The following is a 16,343-nucleotide window of genomic DNA, read 5'->3' as shown; positions in this document are numbered from 1 at the left end:
CCATTTTATGGCCAAACACTCCTTCTCTACAACTGAGTAATTTCTCTCACAAGAAGTCAACTTCCTACTCAAGTAGAGAACAGGATGCTCCTCCCCACGTATCTCTTGGGAAAGGACAGCTCCTACCCCGACATCTGAGGCATCTGTCTGGAGGACAAATTCACGTTTAAAGTCTGGGGCCACCAAAACGGGTTGCTTACAAAGCGCTCCCTTCATTTCTTGGAAGGCTGACTCTGCTTCTTCGGACCAGCTGACCATCACTGACTTTGTCCCTTTAAGCAGATCAGTTAGAGGTGCAGCCATTGTGGCAAAGTTTGGGATAAACCTCCTGTAATATCCCACAATCCCCAGGAAGGCTTTAACTTGCTTCTTTGACAGAGGTCTCGGCCATGTTTGAATTGCCTCCACTTTATTGATTTGGGGTTTGATCTCGCCACGCCCCACTACATATCCAAGGTACTTGGCTTCTTCTCTCCCCAAGGCACACTTCTTCGGGTTTATTGTAAACCCTGCCTCTCTTAGAGCGTCAAACACTGCTTGGACCTTTTCCAGGTGAGTCTCCCAGTCCGGGGTAAAGATGACGATATCATCCAGGTATGCAGCAGCGTATAGCTTATGAGGTGCAAGGATTCTATCCATCGCCCTCTGGAAGGTTGCTGGAGCTCCCTGTAGGCCAAACGGCATCCGGACATACTAGAAGCACCCGTCTGGTGTGGAGAATGCCGTCTTCTCCTTGGCTTCCTGTGCCATGGGGATCTGCCAATATCCCTTGGTCAGATCCAAAGTGGTTATGTACCTGGCAGGTCCAAGTCTCTCGATGAGCTCATCAACGCGTGGCATGGGATAAGCGTCGAACTTGGAGACCTCATTCAGCTTCCGGTAATCGTTGCAGAACCTCCATTCACCATCAGGTTTTGGGACCAGGACAATCGGGCTCGACCAGCCGCTCTTGGATTCCTCAATGACCCCGAGCTTCAACATACGCTGCACCTCCTTGGAGATTACCTCTCGCCGGGCCTCAGGAATACGATATGGTTTCACGTTCACCCGCACATGTGGCTCGGTCAGAATTTCGTGCTCCACCACCTTCGTGCACCCCGGCAACTCTGAGAACAGGTCCCGGTTTTTCTGGAGTAACTCCCGGCACTGCTGCTTCTGGGCCTTCGATAGAGTCTCCGCTATGGTAACGGCTCCAACCTCCCCTTCTAGGTTGCCCAGCAAGCACGGAGTTACCGCTGGCTCTCTATCTTGCCACGGCTTGATAAGGTTAACATGGTAAACCTGGTATGGCTTCCGTCTTCCGGGTTGGTGGATCTTGTAGTTTACGTCTCCCAGTTTCTCCACCACCTCATATGGCCCTTGCCACTTGGCCAAGAACTTACTTTCCACCGTCGGGATTAGCACGAGAACTCGGTCTCCCGGATTGAACTGCCTCACTCTGGCTGACCGGTTGTAGACCCTGGCCTGAGCCTCTTGTGCCTGGCGGAGATGTTCTTTAACAATGGGCATCACCTTTGCAACCCTCTGCTGCATCAGTGCCACATGCTCAATGACGCTTCTGTGGGGCGTGACTTCGGCTTCCCAGGTTTCCTTGGCTATATCTAGGAGACCTCGCGGATGCCGGCCGTACAGAAGCTCGAAGGGGGAGAACCCCGTGGAGGCCTGGGGAACTTCACGGATAGAAAACAGTAAATACGGTAAGAGACAATCCCAGTCTCTACCATCTTCCTCTATGACTTTTCTCAGCATGCTCTTCAGGGTCTTGTTAAACCTCTCAACAAGGCCATCTGACTGAGGATGGTACACTGAAGTCCTCAGCTGGGAAATTTGCAAGACTCTGCACAATTCTCTCATCACCTTGCTCATAAAAGGTGTCCCCTGGTCGGTCAGGATCTCCTTCGGCAAACCCATCCGGGAAAACACATGGACCAGCTCACGGGCTATACTCTTCGCAGAGGAGTTTCTCAGGGGAATGGCCTCAGGATAGCGTGTGGCATAGTCCAGGATGACTAATATATACTGATGGCCCCGAGCTGATTTAACTAAGGGACCGACCAAGTCCATGGCAATTCTCTCAAATGGCACCTCAATAATGGGCAGTGGCACAAGAGGGTTCCGAAAATGAGATGTGGGGGCAGTTAACTGACATGTCGGGCAGGACCTGCAATAGTTTACTATTTCCCGGTGACACCCAGGCCAATAGAACCTCTGTACAATCCGTTCCTGGGTTTTTTCCACCCCCAGGTGTCCCCCCAAGATGTGTGAATGGGCCATGTCCAACACTTTTCGTCTATAGGGGCCTGGTACTATTAACTGCTCTGCCACCTCCTCCCTTATTTTCGTGACCCGGTACAACAATTCCCCACTCAACATAAAATGGGGAAACCTTGTGTCTGCTCCCGGCTCTTGTGCAACCCCATTAATGACGGTGACATTGTTAAAGGCTTCCCTTAGTGTGGGGTCCCTATGTTGGGCAGTCCCAAAATTCTCCCCGGCCACCCCTAACTCCGGGATGTCAGGTACAGGGGACCCTTCCTCTTCATCCCCAACAAGGACACATAAAGGGAACTCGTCTGCCTCTGGTGGTGGCGATACCTCAGTGGGGTGGATTGGTTCCCTGCTCTTGCTAGCACACTCAGAACCCATCCCCCACAGATCCCAAAACAGACAGAAATCCCGGCCAATAATTATGGGATGCAACAAGTCTCGAACAACGCCAACTTCATGCGACTCGGTGCCATGTGCCGTTTCAATCTTCACCCTAGCCATAGGGTAGTCCTTTGCATCGCCATGTATGCACCGAACACCAATCTTTTTACCCGGGAGTATGTTTAGAGGAAAACTGGCCCTCACAAGGGTCACCAAGCTCCCGGAGTCCAGAAGCGCCATTACTGCTCGACCGTTCACCTTCACGGGACACGCTTGTGGCCCCTTGTTAGGTAGCGAGTTCACACTGCAAGCTGGATATGCGTAGTATGAACTACGGTGTCCCATGCTGCAGTCCATCTGCTCGGTGGTCTGGGGACAACGGGCCGCTATATGTCCTGGCCCATGACACTTCCAGCAAATAACACCCGAGGGGACCTTGGGCACCGCCTCCCCCGCCCCTTTTGACGTTGGACGCACCACCCCTTTTTGTGACTCCGCCCCCTGCTGGGACCCCCAATATGGAATGGGCTGCTTCCCCAAGGAACCTTCCATCCCCTGGTATCTCTCGACCAGCCCAACCAGTTCATCAGCATTTTGGGGATCACCCTGGGCAACCCAAGTCTGTAGAGGTCTCGGCAGAGAATGCACAAACCGATCCATCACAACTCGCTCTACCATTTGCGCAGGGGAAGCCGACTCTGGCTGCAGCCATTTCTGGACCAGGTGCAACAGGTCAAACATTTGGGAGCGCGGGGGTTTGTCCCGGTGATAGGCCCAACGATGCACTCTCTGTGCCCTGGTAGTCATTGTTGCCCCCAAGCGGGCGAGAATTTCCGCTTTTAATTTGGGATACTCTCTGGCATCTTGTACCGTCAGGTCAAAGTACGCCTTCTGGGGCTCCCCCGTTAGGTAAGGGGCCAGTACCTCCGCCCACCGCTCTGGCTGAAGTTTTTCCCTCTCAGCCACCCTCTCAAACACCGTCAGGAAGGCCTCCACATCATCCTCAGGGGTCATTTTTTGTAATGCGCGTCTTACCGCCTTCTCGACGTCGGTGGCATCAGCCCGACCTGGGGTTGGGGCACTCGTCCTGCCCTCCTGGATGGCGGTTGCCAGAAGCTGCATCTGCTGCCGTTGTTCCTGCTGGCTTTGCTGGAACTGCTGCCGCTGCTCCTGCTGGCTTTGCTGGATCTGCTGTAACCACAGCTTGTTGGTTTCCTGCTGCAGTGCCTGGGACTGGACCAGGTGTTTCATGAGGTCCTCCATGATTCCAGGCAATGCTTGTTGCCCCGCTGCAAACTTCACCCAGGACATGCAGCAACTGTCTCAAGTCTCTGCTGGGACCGCTGCCCGCACGTGTACCACCAATTGTGGGGATGTGACTCGCTCAGGTGCAGCGGGAGACATATGTGAGACAGGTTCTTCCACAGTGCTTGCAGTTTATTCACGGCATAAACGCACAAGGCAACGTAACAGCAAACAAATAGCCTTTTAGCTCAGGCAAAATAACACAATGTCCGTAGTTGTAGACTCAGAGCAGGAGTCTCAGCACACATGGGAGGCTTAGTCCTCCCCACACACAACTCCTTGGTTCAGGAGCAGGCCACATTATAAGGCTGTAGCCACACCCACGTTCCCAGCAGCTGACTGGTCACCCAACTGTGACCTCACCACAGGTCCTTCAAACAAAAACAATAACAATATCTGTTATGCTTTACTTCTGCCTTACATTATAGAGACAAGCCATTTATGAGACACATATCTCCCATCGATTACACGACCCTTAGCCCTGCCACACTATATATATACAGTATATATATATATATAAAACCCAGAAACTTTTGTTTCCACTTTCAGATCCGGCTAGGAACTTGCAGCTCTCTGGTGCCCCTCTTAACCCCAGGTCAGTCAGGGAGCTGCACCTAGGGTATGTAGTCGCATGAGAGGTTGCCTTGTCACGTACTGGCTATCAGGCGCTCTGCAATGAGGCCAGTGTGTATATCACCAGTCCCAGGCTGGAAATACACACAGAAACCTCTGATCCGTCACTGCCACCAGTTAATCGTTTGATGCTAAAGCTTATATCGGGTTGGGAACCAACCCAAAAGGTAGTGTGTTTTTTAACACGGAGTAAAGGGTTGGTTCGATCATAAAGCAAGGAAAACGAAACTAGTAAATTTATAAGTTTACTCCAGAAAATGTACGCAGTATTTACTAAAGTACAAAAAATATTACGAGGAGACAAAATACAGTATATACAGACAGCTATAAAATAAAAGGGATTAAGATATGAAACTTACTACATCTCAGTGTAATTTACGGCGGAACGCACCAAATATAAATAATAGAAGGTGTGTTTGCCGCCCGGGGTCCACCGTGCGGTAGATGTAAAGACTGCTGCTGGATAATGGCAGACTCGCCAGGAGGCGGAGTACTGCGCTCGTGTTCGTGTCACCCGAGGTGCTAGGAGCGGCTCTGTTTGAGACACAGAGGCGCCCTAGAGTAAATAAGGAGAAGACGTTGGGCCTGTTCACTTCACAGGGCCAGCCGGCTTGTGGCGTCGCAGCCGCAAAAGCTAAGAGGTGCTGCAGGGCACAGCGCGGCGGTAACCACGGCCGCTAACGGCGATACCGGGGAACCAGAAATCGTCGGGCGCTAGTAATACGTGCGGTAAGCACAGTGGCGCTTAGCTTGCCACTACCTGGCTGACTAATATAAACACTCTGTCACCATTCGTAATATCAGAGGGTAGGGGTTTCCAATAAGTCAGTCACCAGACACATGCATCCATCACCATACATACATAGCAGATAATAGTCTACACTAGCGCATGGCCGAGCCGCCATGCGGGCTTTTTATAGCCATGCGCTTCCGGGACCTTCCATTGCTCTGGGAAGAACCAATCAGATCCGAAGCAGGACCTGAACACGTGACCCCAGATCTCCACTGAGAGGTCGTCCTGCGGACATGCTCAGTGGCACGGCGAGAGGACTTAGCCTCTGGAGCGGTTCCCTGCAAAGCAGGTTGCGCTACCATTGCTGGACCAGAGATGGCAGCAACATCCAGACCCTGAGAGCGAGCCTGGGCAGGACGCATGGCTCGCTGGGATTGCTGAGAAGGTCCCTGAGCGGCCGAAGGAGAATGGGAGACCACAGGATGTACGGCTCTGGATTCCCACTGTGCAGAACCAGAAATCCGACGCCTAACATGGCCCCCCCACTGCGCTCAAAGGCCGCTATCAAGAGTGGTGCATGGATGTTTTCCACCGGCTCCCAGGTCCGAGCCTCGGGCCCCTGACCCTCCCAATCCACCAAATAAAATGTTTTGCCACGGACAATTCTGCACCCCACGATGGCATTAACCTCAAACTCGTCAGACGAGAAGTCTGACGACCCGGCAGATGACTCAGAAAACCGGGCCATGTGAACTGGTTTGAGGAGGGACACATGGAACACGTCTGAAATGGCTAAATGTGGAGGAAGAGCCAGGCAGTAGACCACTGAGCTAATTCGCTCGAGGACCTTGAAAGGTCCTATGTATTGCGGCGCGAACTTGGGGGACTCGACCCGCAGTTTGATATTTCGGGTAGAGAGCCACACCATGTCGCCAGGGGAGAAGCTTGGTGCGTGTCGGCGGACGCCCTCATCCTTTCTTTAGAGGCACGGATAGCATCCTGAGTGCGATCCCAAATATCATGGGCCTCCACTGCCCAGTCTGCCACCCTGGAGTCAGCGGAGGACACTGGCATTGGGACAGGGACGAGTGGATGTTGGCCGTAGTTTAGGAGAAAGGGCGTCTGACCAGTGGAATCAGCCACTGCATTGTTTAGGGCAAATTCAGCCCATGGTAGCAAGGATGCCCAGTCATCCTGCCTGGCAGAGACAAAATGCCGCAGGTATGTGACCAAGGTCTGATTGGCTCTCTCAACCAAGCCGTTCGTCTCGGGATGGTAAGCGGAGGACAGATTTAGCTCAATGCTGAGTAGACTGCAGAGCTCCCTCCAAAACCGAGATGCAAACAGGGGTCCTCGGTCACTCACAATTTTGTCTGGCATGCCATGAAGTCGGAATACATGTTTAATGAACAGTGTGGCAAGACCACGAGCGGAAGGCAACCGTGCGAGTGGCAACAGATGCACCATTTTAGAAAAATGGTCGGTGACCTCCCAGATGACCGTACTGCCACCAGACTTGGGCAGGCCAATCACGAAGTCCATGCCAACCATCTCCTAAGGTCTATCCGCCTCTGGCAGGGGAAACAACCGCCCCGCCGGCCTCTGTCAAGAGGGTCTGTTCCGAGCACATGAGACGCATGCTTGCACGTATTCCTTAACATCTCGAGCCATATGCGGCCACCAATATGACCTTGCCAGGAGTTCGGTGGTCCATTTATTGCCAAAATGACCACCCACCCTGGAGGCGTGTGCCCAGGCGAGGACCTCCGGACGTAGCTGAGGAGGCACCAAGGTCTTGCCCGGTGGCACTGACTCGAGTGCAACTGGGGCCACGGTCGTAAAACTCTCCGGCGGGAGAATTAGCCGAGGCTCAGCCTCTCCCTCTTCCGCAGAAACCACCGAGCGTGAGAGGTAATGCAGGGTGGAGCGGAAGCGGGAAAAGAAGAGCGACCACCTAGCCTGACGAGAGTTCAAGCGCTGGGCCGTCTGTAGGTAGACCAGATTTTTATGGTCCGTATATACCTGAAAGGGAAACCGTGCTCCCTCCAGGAGATGTCTTCACTCAGAAAAGGCCAACTTCATGGCTAGCAACTCCCTCTCACCGATGGAGTAATTCTTCTCCGCCGGTGAGAAGGTCTTTGAGAAGAAGAAGCAGGGATGCTTCCGACCTAGAGCATCCTTCTGGAAAAGGACTGCTCCTGCACCGACGGAAGAGGCATCAACCTCCAGAATAAACGGTTTATTCACATCGGGACGATGTAAGATGGGAGCGCCAGCAAAATGAGATTTTATAGCCGTGAAGGCCTTGGAGACCTGTTCAGACCAAGCGTTGGGGTTAGCTCATTTCTTGGTGAGGGCAACCAAAGGAGTCACCAGTGTGGAAAAGTGCGGTATAAACTGGCGGTAATAATTCACGAACCCTAAAAAGCGCTGCACCGCTTTGAGTGAATGGGGTTCCTGCCAGTCCATTACCGCTTGTAGTTTGGCAGGATCCATAGCCAATCCCTGGGCCGAGATGATATAGCCCAGGAACGGCAAGGACTCCTGCTCAAACTGGCACTTCTCCAGCTTGGCAAAAAGAGAATTCGCCTGCAGATGGTCGAAGACCCTGCAGACGTCTCTCCGGTGGGTGGTCAAATCTGGCGAGAAGATGAATATGTCATCCAGATAGACCACCACCGAGGTGGCGAGCATGTCGCGGAAGACGTCGTTGACGAAGTCCTGGAAGACAGCAGGTGCAGTACAAAGGCCAAAGGGCATGACCAGATATTCATAATGGCCATCCCTGGTATTAAAAGCTGTCTTCCACTCGTCTCCTTTGCGAATGCGGATCAGGTTGTACGCCCCCCGTAGATGTAATTTTGTAAAGATCCAGGCCCCTCGCAACCTGTCAAATAACTCAGAGATCAACGGTAGAGGGTATTTGTTTTTAACCGTTATAGCGTTGAGACCTCTGTAGTCAATGCAGGGACGTAATTCTCCGTTCTTCTTCTGTACGAAAAAGAACCCTGCACCAGCCGGTGACACAGATTTTCTGATAAAACCTCTAGCCAAGTTCTCCCGGATATATTGAGACATAGCCTCTGTCTCAGGGAGTGATAACGGATACACACAGCCTCTAGGAGGTTCTGTGCCTGGCAGGAGATCAATCGGGCAATCGTAGGGGCGGTGCGGCGGGAGCGTCTCCGCAGACTTCTTAGAGAAGACGTCCGCGTACTGGTGGTAGGGCTTAGGGAGCGCGGAGAGATCCGCAGGCACTTCAGTGGAAGCCACCTGAACACTGCCCCTCAGGCACCTTCCCTCACAGTCCTTGCTCCAACCCAGTATATTCCCTGTAGCCCAATCAATATGAGGGGAATGGCAACGGAGCCAGGGAACCCCGAGAAGCACCTGATCGATGCCATCTGGCAAGATGAGCAGGGACTGAATCTCACGATGAGAGGGTAAGATAGAGAGCCCGAGTGGAGCTGTCTGATGGGTCACCTGAGAGGATAACGGTGCTCCGTTAACCACCCTGATGGTCAGAGGCTGTGGTAGTAATACCAGGGGGATGGCGTGTTTCTGGGCGAAGGTAGAGGACATAAAGTTCCCCTCGGCCCCAGAATCCACGGTAATCTCTGCCTCCCAGGTGGAGGACCCACTGTCTAAGATGCCCCGGAATACCGGTTCTGGTAAGAAGGGTTTCATATTGGACTGACCACCACCTACGGCCACTGAACGTGGACATTTTTTCGCCCGCAGAGGACACGTGCTAGCCGGGTGACCAAACTGTCGGCACTGATAGCAACGTACAGAGCTTCGCATTGGACGTGGCTTTGAGCCGGTGCAAGACACCTCCATAGGTTCGGAGGGTGAAAGCTCCTGTGCGGGGTATGTTAGCGGCTCGGTGAATGTGGGAGCCAAGTTAACCCTACATCTGGATTGTGCACGTTCCAGCCCGTGCTCCGTAAACTGGAGATCAATGAGGGTGGAGACGGCAATCAATTCCTCCAGACTCGTGGGAACCTCTCTGGTAGCTAGAGCATCTTTGACATGCTCAGCTAACTCTCTCCAAAACACCGGGGGCTAATGCTTTGTCCGGCTACTCTAATTCAGAAGCCAATGTCCGGAACCAGACGGCATAATGGCTGACTGAGAGCGACCCCTGTGTTAGGGATAGTAATTGGAGAGCGGTGTCATGCGTGATCCGTGGTCCCAAAAAGACGTGCTTCAGGGCCGCGAGGAATTGAGCAGCACCCTGAACCACGGGATCATCATGTTCCCACAATGGCGTAGCCCACTGTAATGCCCGGACAGACAAGAGTGACACAATAAACCCCACTTTAGCCCGCTCTGTAGGAAACCGTGCAGCCAGTAACACAAGCTGAATAGAGCACTGGCTCACGAATCCCCTACAGGTCGCGCTGTCACCCGAAAACTTGTCGGAAAGCGGGAGGCGAGAAATTGTCGGCGTGGGCAAAAGTGCGGGCACACGTGAGACAGCCTCAGTGACTGTCTGAGCAGCAGCTAGCGCAGCATTCGCAGCTGAGTTGGTGCTCTCTATAGCTGCCAACCTGCTCTCCAGCCAACGTGAGCCAACCTGCTCTCCAGCTGCCAAATATAGCGCTGCAACTGCTGCACGTCAGCCATTACCAGCCAGACCCTGGCGCTAGTGTAATGTTAGGGACGGCGGAACGCACCAAATGTAAATAATAGAAGGTGCGTTCGCCGCCCGGGGTCCACCGTACGGTAGATGTAAAGACCGCTGCTGGATAATGGCAGACTCGCCAGGAGGCGGAGTACTGCGCTCGGGTTCGCGTCACCCGAGGTGCTAGGAGCGGCTCTGTTTGAGACACAGAGGCGCCCTAGAGTAAATAAGAAGACACTAGGCCTGTTCACTTCACAGGGCCAGCCGGGGTGTGGCGACGCAGCCGCTAACGCCAAGAGGTGCTGCAGGGCGGCGGTAACCACAGCCGCTAATGGCGGTACCGGGGAACCGGACACCGTTGGGCGCTAGTAATAGGTGCGGTAAGCACAGTGGTGCTTAGCTTGCCACTACCTGGCGCTGACTAATATAAACACTCTGTCACCATTCGTAATATCAGAGGGTAGGGGTTTCCAATAAGTCAGTACATACATAGCAGATAATAGTCTACACTAGCGCATGGCCGAGCCGCCATGCGGGCTTTTTATAGCCATGCGCTTCTGGGACCTTCCATTGCTCTGGGAAGAACCAATCAGATCCGAAGCAGGACCTGAACACATGACCCCAGATCTCCACTGAGAGGTCGTCCTGCGGGCATGCTCAGTAGCACGGCGAGAGGACTTAGCCTCTGGAGCGGTTCCCTGCAAAGCAGGTTGCGCTACCATTGCTGGACCAGAGGTGGCAGCAACATCCAGACCCTGAGAGCGAGCCTGGGCATGACGCCTGGCTCGCCGGGATTGCTGAGCAGGTCCCTGAGTGGCCGAAGGAGAATGGGAGACTGCTGGATGTACGGCTCTGGATTCCTGCTGTGCAGAGCCAGAAATCCAACGCCTAACACTCAGTCACAGGTATGACAAGTCGATAAAGGGGAGGGGAGTTCCCAAAAGAAAATATTCAGACCACAGCATGAATGTTTGCTGTCGTCCCAGGTATGAAGACCCTACAAAATGGCTGTTCCTGTTTTATAGTTTGCCCATAAACTTAGGGACTCCTCCCTTGCTGACACTCACCTGGTGAGCTGCGCCAGAATATGTACACCCCTTTTGGAAAGTTAGTAAAACTTCTACTTGCCATATCTCTGGCTGGGGGGCTCACAAAGTGATGACAGGGGCATTATATATGCCATATCTGCAGGCTACTGGGCGCAGAAACTTTCTCCGGTTTCTGAGGACGCTGAAAGCCTCAAAACGCTGCCATTTATAGCTTTAATTATACCGATTCTGGAAATATATTTTCCTGTCTCTATGGTTATTGTGTGTTAATAAATTCAGCCTGAAATAGACAAAGGAGATTTTGGCTGAAAAAAAAAATTTCTTTAACTGGCCAGAATGCAGTAACAGTGACCATGTGCTGAGGGGAGAGGGGGAGTGGATAGGATTACACAGTGTAGAGAGAGAGGGAGGGGGAAGTCTTGCAGCTGTGTGGCTGCATGTTCAAATGCAGAAGTACAATGTACAAACCAACTGGGGGTAGGGTGACAGGCAGCGCTGGAAGTGTACTTAGGATATAACGAAATAACTCATATTTTCCTGACACCATTATATACAGGAGCTCTTTATTTACTGTCAGTGTACAGGTAATACAGTGATCACCAGTAACATTATACACAGGAGCTCTGCATATACACTCACTGGCCACTTTATTAGGTACACCATGCTAGTAACAGGTTGGACCCCCTTTTGCCTTCAGAACTGCCTCAATTCTTCATGGCAGAGATTCAACAAGGTGCTGGAAGCATTCCTCAGAGATTTTGGACCATATTGACATGATGGCACCACACAGTTGGCGCAGATTTGTCGGCTGCACATCCCTGATGCGAATCTCCCGTTCCACCACATCCCAAAGATGCTCTATTGGATTGAGATCTGGTGACTGAGGAAGCCATTTGAGTACAGTGAACTCATTGTCATGTTCAAGAAACCAATCTGAGATGATTCGAGCTTTATGACATGGCGCATTATCCTGCTGAAAGTAGCCATCAGATGTTGGGTACATTGTGGTCATAAAGGGATGGACATGGTCAGCAACAATACTCAGGTAGGCTGTGGCGTTGCAACGATGCTCAATTGGTACCAAGGGGCCCAAAGAGTGCCAAGAAAAAATTCCCCACACCATGACACCACCACCACCAGCCTGAACCGTTGATACAAGGCAGGATGGATCCATGCTTTCATGTTGTTTACGCCAAATTCTGACCCTACCATCCGAATGTCGCAGCAGAAATCGAGACTCATCAGACCAGGCAACGTTTTTCCAATCTTCTACTGTCCAATTTCGATGAGCTTGTGCAAATTGTAGCCTCAGTTTCCTGTTCTTAGCTGAGAGGAGTGGTACCCAGTGTGGTCTTCTGCTGCTGTAGCCCATCTGCCTCAAAGTTCGACGCACTGTGCGTTCAGAGATGCTCTTCTGCCTACCTTGGTTGTAACGGGTGGCAATTTGAGTCCCTGTTGCCTTTCTATCAGCTCGAACCAGTCTGCCCATTCTCCTCTGACCTCTGGCATCAACAAGGCATTTCCGGCCACAGAACTGCCGCTCACTGGATTTTTTTTCTTTTTCGGACCATTCTCTGTAAACCCTAGAGATGGTTGTGCGTGAAAATCCCAGTAGATCAGCAGTTTCTGAAATACTCAGACCAGCCCTTCTGGCACCAACAATCATGCCACGTTCAAAGGCACTCAAATCACCTTTCTTCCCCATACTGATGCTCGGTTTGAACTGCATGAGATTGTCTTGACCATGTCTACATGCCTAAATGCACTGAGTTGCCGCCATGTGATTGGCTGATTAGAAATTAAGTCTTAACACACAGTTGGACAGGTGTACCTAATAAAGTGGCCAGTGAGTGTAGTTTCAGTGTACAAGTAATACAGTGATCACCAGTGACATTATACACAGGAACTCTGTATATAGTGTCAGTGTACAGGTAATACAGGGATCATTAGTGACATTAAACACAGGAGCTCTGGATATACTGTCAATGCACAGATAATACAGGGATCACAAGTGACACTATACACAGGAGCTCTGTATATACAGTGGGGAAAAAAAGTATTTAGTCAGTCAGCAATAGTGCAAGTTCCACCACTTAAAAAGATGAGAGGCGTCTGTAATTTACATCATAGGTAGACCTCAACTATGGGAGACAAACTGAGAAAAAAAAATCCAGAAAATCACATTGTCTGTTTTTTTTTTTATTTTATTTGCATATTATGGTGGAAAATAAGTATTTGGTCAGAAACAAAATTTCATCTCAATACTTTGTGATATATCCTTTGTTGGCAATGACAGAGGTCAAATGTTTTCTGTAAGTCTTCACAAGGTTGCCACACACTGTTGTTGGTATGTTGGCCCATTCCTCCATGCAGATCTCCTCTAGAGCAGTGATGTTTTTGGCTTTTCGCTTGGCAACACGGACTTTCAACTCCCTCCAAAGGTTTTCTATAGGGTTGAGATCTGGAGACTGGCTAGGCCACTCCAGGACCTTAAAATGCTTCTTACGAAGCCACTCCTTCGTTGCCCTGGCGGTGTGCTTTGGATCATTGTCATGTTGAAAGACCCAGCCACGTTTCATCTTCAATGCCCTTGCTGATGGAAGGAGGTTTGCACTCAAAATCTCACGATACATGGCCCCATTCATTCTTTCATGTACCCGGATCAGTCGTCCTGGCCCCTTTGCAGAGAAACAGCCCCAAAGCATGATGTTTCCACCACCATGCTTTACAGTAGGTATGGTGTTTGATGGATGCAACTCAGTATTCTTTTTCCTCCAAACACGACAAGTTGTGTTTCTACCAAACAGTTCCAGTTTGGTTTCATCAGACCATAGGACATTCTCCCAAAACTCCTCTGGATCATCCAAATGCTCTCTAGCAAACTTCAGACGGGCCCGGACATGTACAGGCTTAAGCAGTGGGACACGTCTGGCACTGCAGGATCTGAGTCCATGGTGGCGTAGTGTGTTACTTATGGTAGGCCTTGTTACATTGGTCCCAGCTCTCTGCAGTTCATTCACTAGGTCCCCCCGCGTGGTTCTGGGATTTTTGCTCACCGTTCTTGTGATCATTCTGACCCCACGGGGTGGGATTTTGCGTGGAGCACCAGATCGAGGGAGATTATCAGTGGTCTTGTATGTCTTCCATTTTCTAATTATTGCTCCCACAGTTGATTTCTTCACTCCAAGCTGGTTGGCTATTGCAGATTCAGTCTTCCCAGCCTGGTGCAGGGCTACAATTTTGTTTCTGGTGTCCTTTGACAGTTCTTTGGTCTTCACCATAGTGGAGTTTGGAGTCAGACTGTTTGAGGGTGTGCACAGGTGTCTTTTTATACTGATAACAAGTTTAAACAGGTGCCATTACTACAGGTAATGAGTGGAGGAAAGAGGAGACTCTTAAAGAAGAAGTTACAGGTCTGTGAGAGCCAGAAATCTTGATTGCTTGTTTCTGACCAAATACTTATTTTCCACCATAATATGCAAATAAAATGAAAAAATAACAGACAATGTGATTTTCTGGATTTTTTTTTCTCAGTTTGTCTCCCATAGTTGAGGTCTACCTATGATGTAAATTACAGACGCCTCTCATCTTTTTAAGTGGTGGAACTTGCACTATTGCTGACTGACTAAATACTTTTTTTCCCCACTGTAGTATCAGTGTACAGGTGTACATGTTTGTTAATATAAATTAAGTTATATACATAACAACAATTTTTATATTATTTTTTATTTTTTTATGTATAACTTAATTTATATTAACAAACATGCTCCAAAGTGCTATAGTGCAAATGTGCAATTGTGGAGAACCACTACAAATATATGTGCAATATAAGCAATAGAACAAAGTGCAGTAAACGGGATTATACCTGTAAGACTGTTATGCTGTGTGGAGTGCCTTGAGACGCACCCCGACGTGTGTTTCGGAAATAAATCGCCTTCGTCCACAAATGCACATTTGCGCTATAGCACTTTGGAGCATGTTTGTTAATATAAATTAAGTTATATACATAACAACAATTTTTATATTATTTTTTATTTTTTTCACCTTATTTGATTTGTGATTATCTGCCTGGTTTATTAATTAAGCCTCATGTTATGGACATTTAAGATTTTTGATGTCCTATACAGATATTGCTAAAGTGGTTTTGTGCTCTTCAAATTATGCACTTGCATGTTGTGTCAATATTCTAATAAAGGCATTATTTAATATAAAGACAATTATGTTTTATTAAAATATATTTTTTAATTTTTTTTAGATTATGTTGAATACCCTGCTGGTTTTTATTTCCTTCCATCTTTCGAGTTTATTGTTTCATAGTCACCTTTATAAAAGACTTCTGTCCACAGACTCAGTCAGATTCTAACCTCTACAACATGGGCAAAGCCAAAGAGCTTTCTAAGGATGTCAAGGACAAGATCATAGACCTGCACAAAGCTGGAATGGGCTACAAGGCTACAAAACCATAATAAGACGCTGGGTGAGAAGGAGACAACTGTTGGTGCAAAAGCAGGGCCGCCATCAGGGCGTTACTGCCCTTACTGCTGTATGGGGCCCGGTGAACAGCAGTACAGAAGGGGGCCCGCAGGTCAGGGGCCCCGCTCCTGTGCTCCTAGTCATTGGGCCCCAAGTGCTGTGTGCTGCGCCCGAAGCGTTGAAGGACCTGTGGTGATGTCATCGTCATGTGATCAGGGGGCGGAGCTGATCACAGGCCTTTACCATTGATCAGCTCCGCCCCCTGATCACACGACAATGACATCACCACAGGTCCTTCAGCTGAGCTCACACTGCAGCTGCATCTTCACCGCAGGAGCGCGGCCAGGTAAGAAGAAAGTTGTTTTTTTTTTAATTTAATTATTTAAAGCGGCCAATAAGTTTCCCCGGCAGGATGGAGACAGGATGGATGTTTCCCCGGCAGGATGAAGAGATGGGGGCAGGATTGGAGACATTGGGGTCAGGATGGAGATGGGCAGGATTGGAGAGGGGCACGATTGGAGACATTGGGGGCAGGGTGGAGATGGGGCAGGATGGAGATGGGGGCAGGATTGGAGACGGGGGCAGGATGGATACGGGGGCAGGATGGAGACGGGGTCGGATTGGAGACATTGAGATGGGGCATGATGGAGCTGGGGCAGGATTGGAGACGAGGGGAGGATGGAGATGGGGCAGGATTGGAGACATTGGGGGCAGGATGGAGATGGGGCAGGATTGGAGACGGGCAGGATGGAGATGGGGGCAAGATTGTAGATGGGGCAGGATTGGAGACATTGGGGGCAGGACGGAGATGGGGGGCAGGAAGGAGATGGGGGCAGGATGGAGATGGGGCAGAATGGAGATGGGGCAGGATGGA

This window comes from Dendrobates tinctorius, unplaced genomic scaffold (genome assembly GCF_039654945.1).
Source record: "Dendrobates tinctorius isolate UK_male_01 unplaced genomic scaffold, ASM3965494v1 ptg000062l, whole genome shotgun sequence".
Lineage (NCBI taxonomy): Eukaryota > Metazoa > Chordata > Amphibia > Anura > Dendrobatidae > Dendrobates > Dendrobates tinctorius.
Note: the sequence above shows the minus strand (reverse complement) of the source record.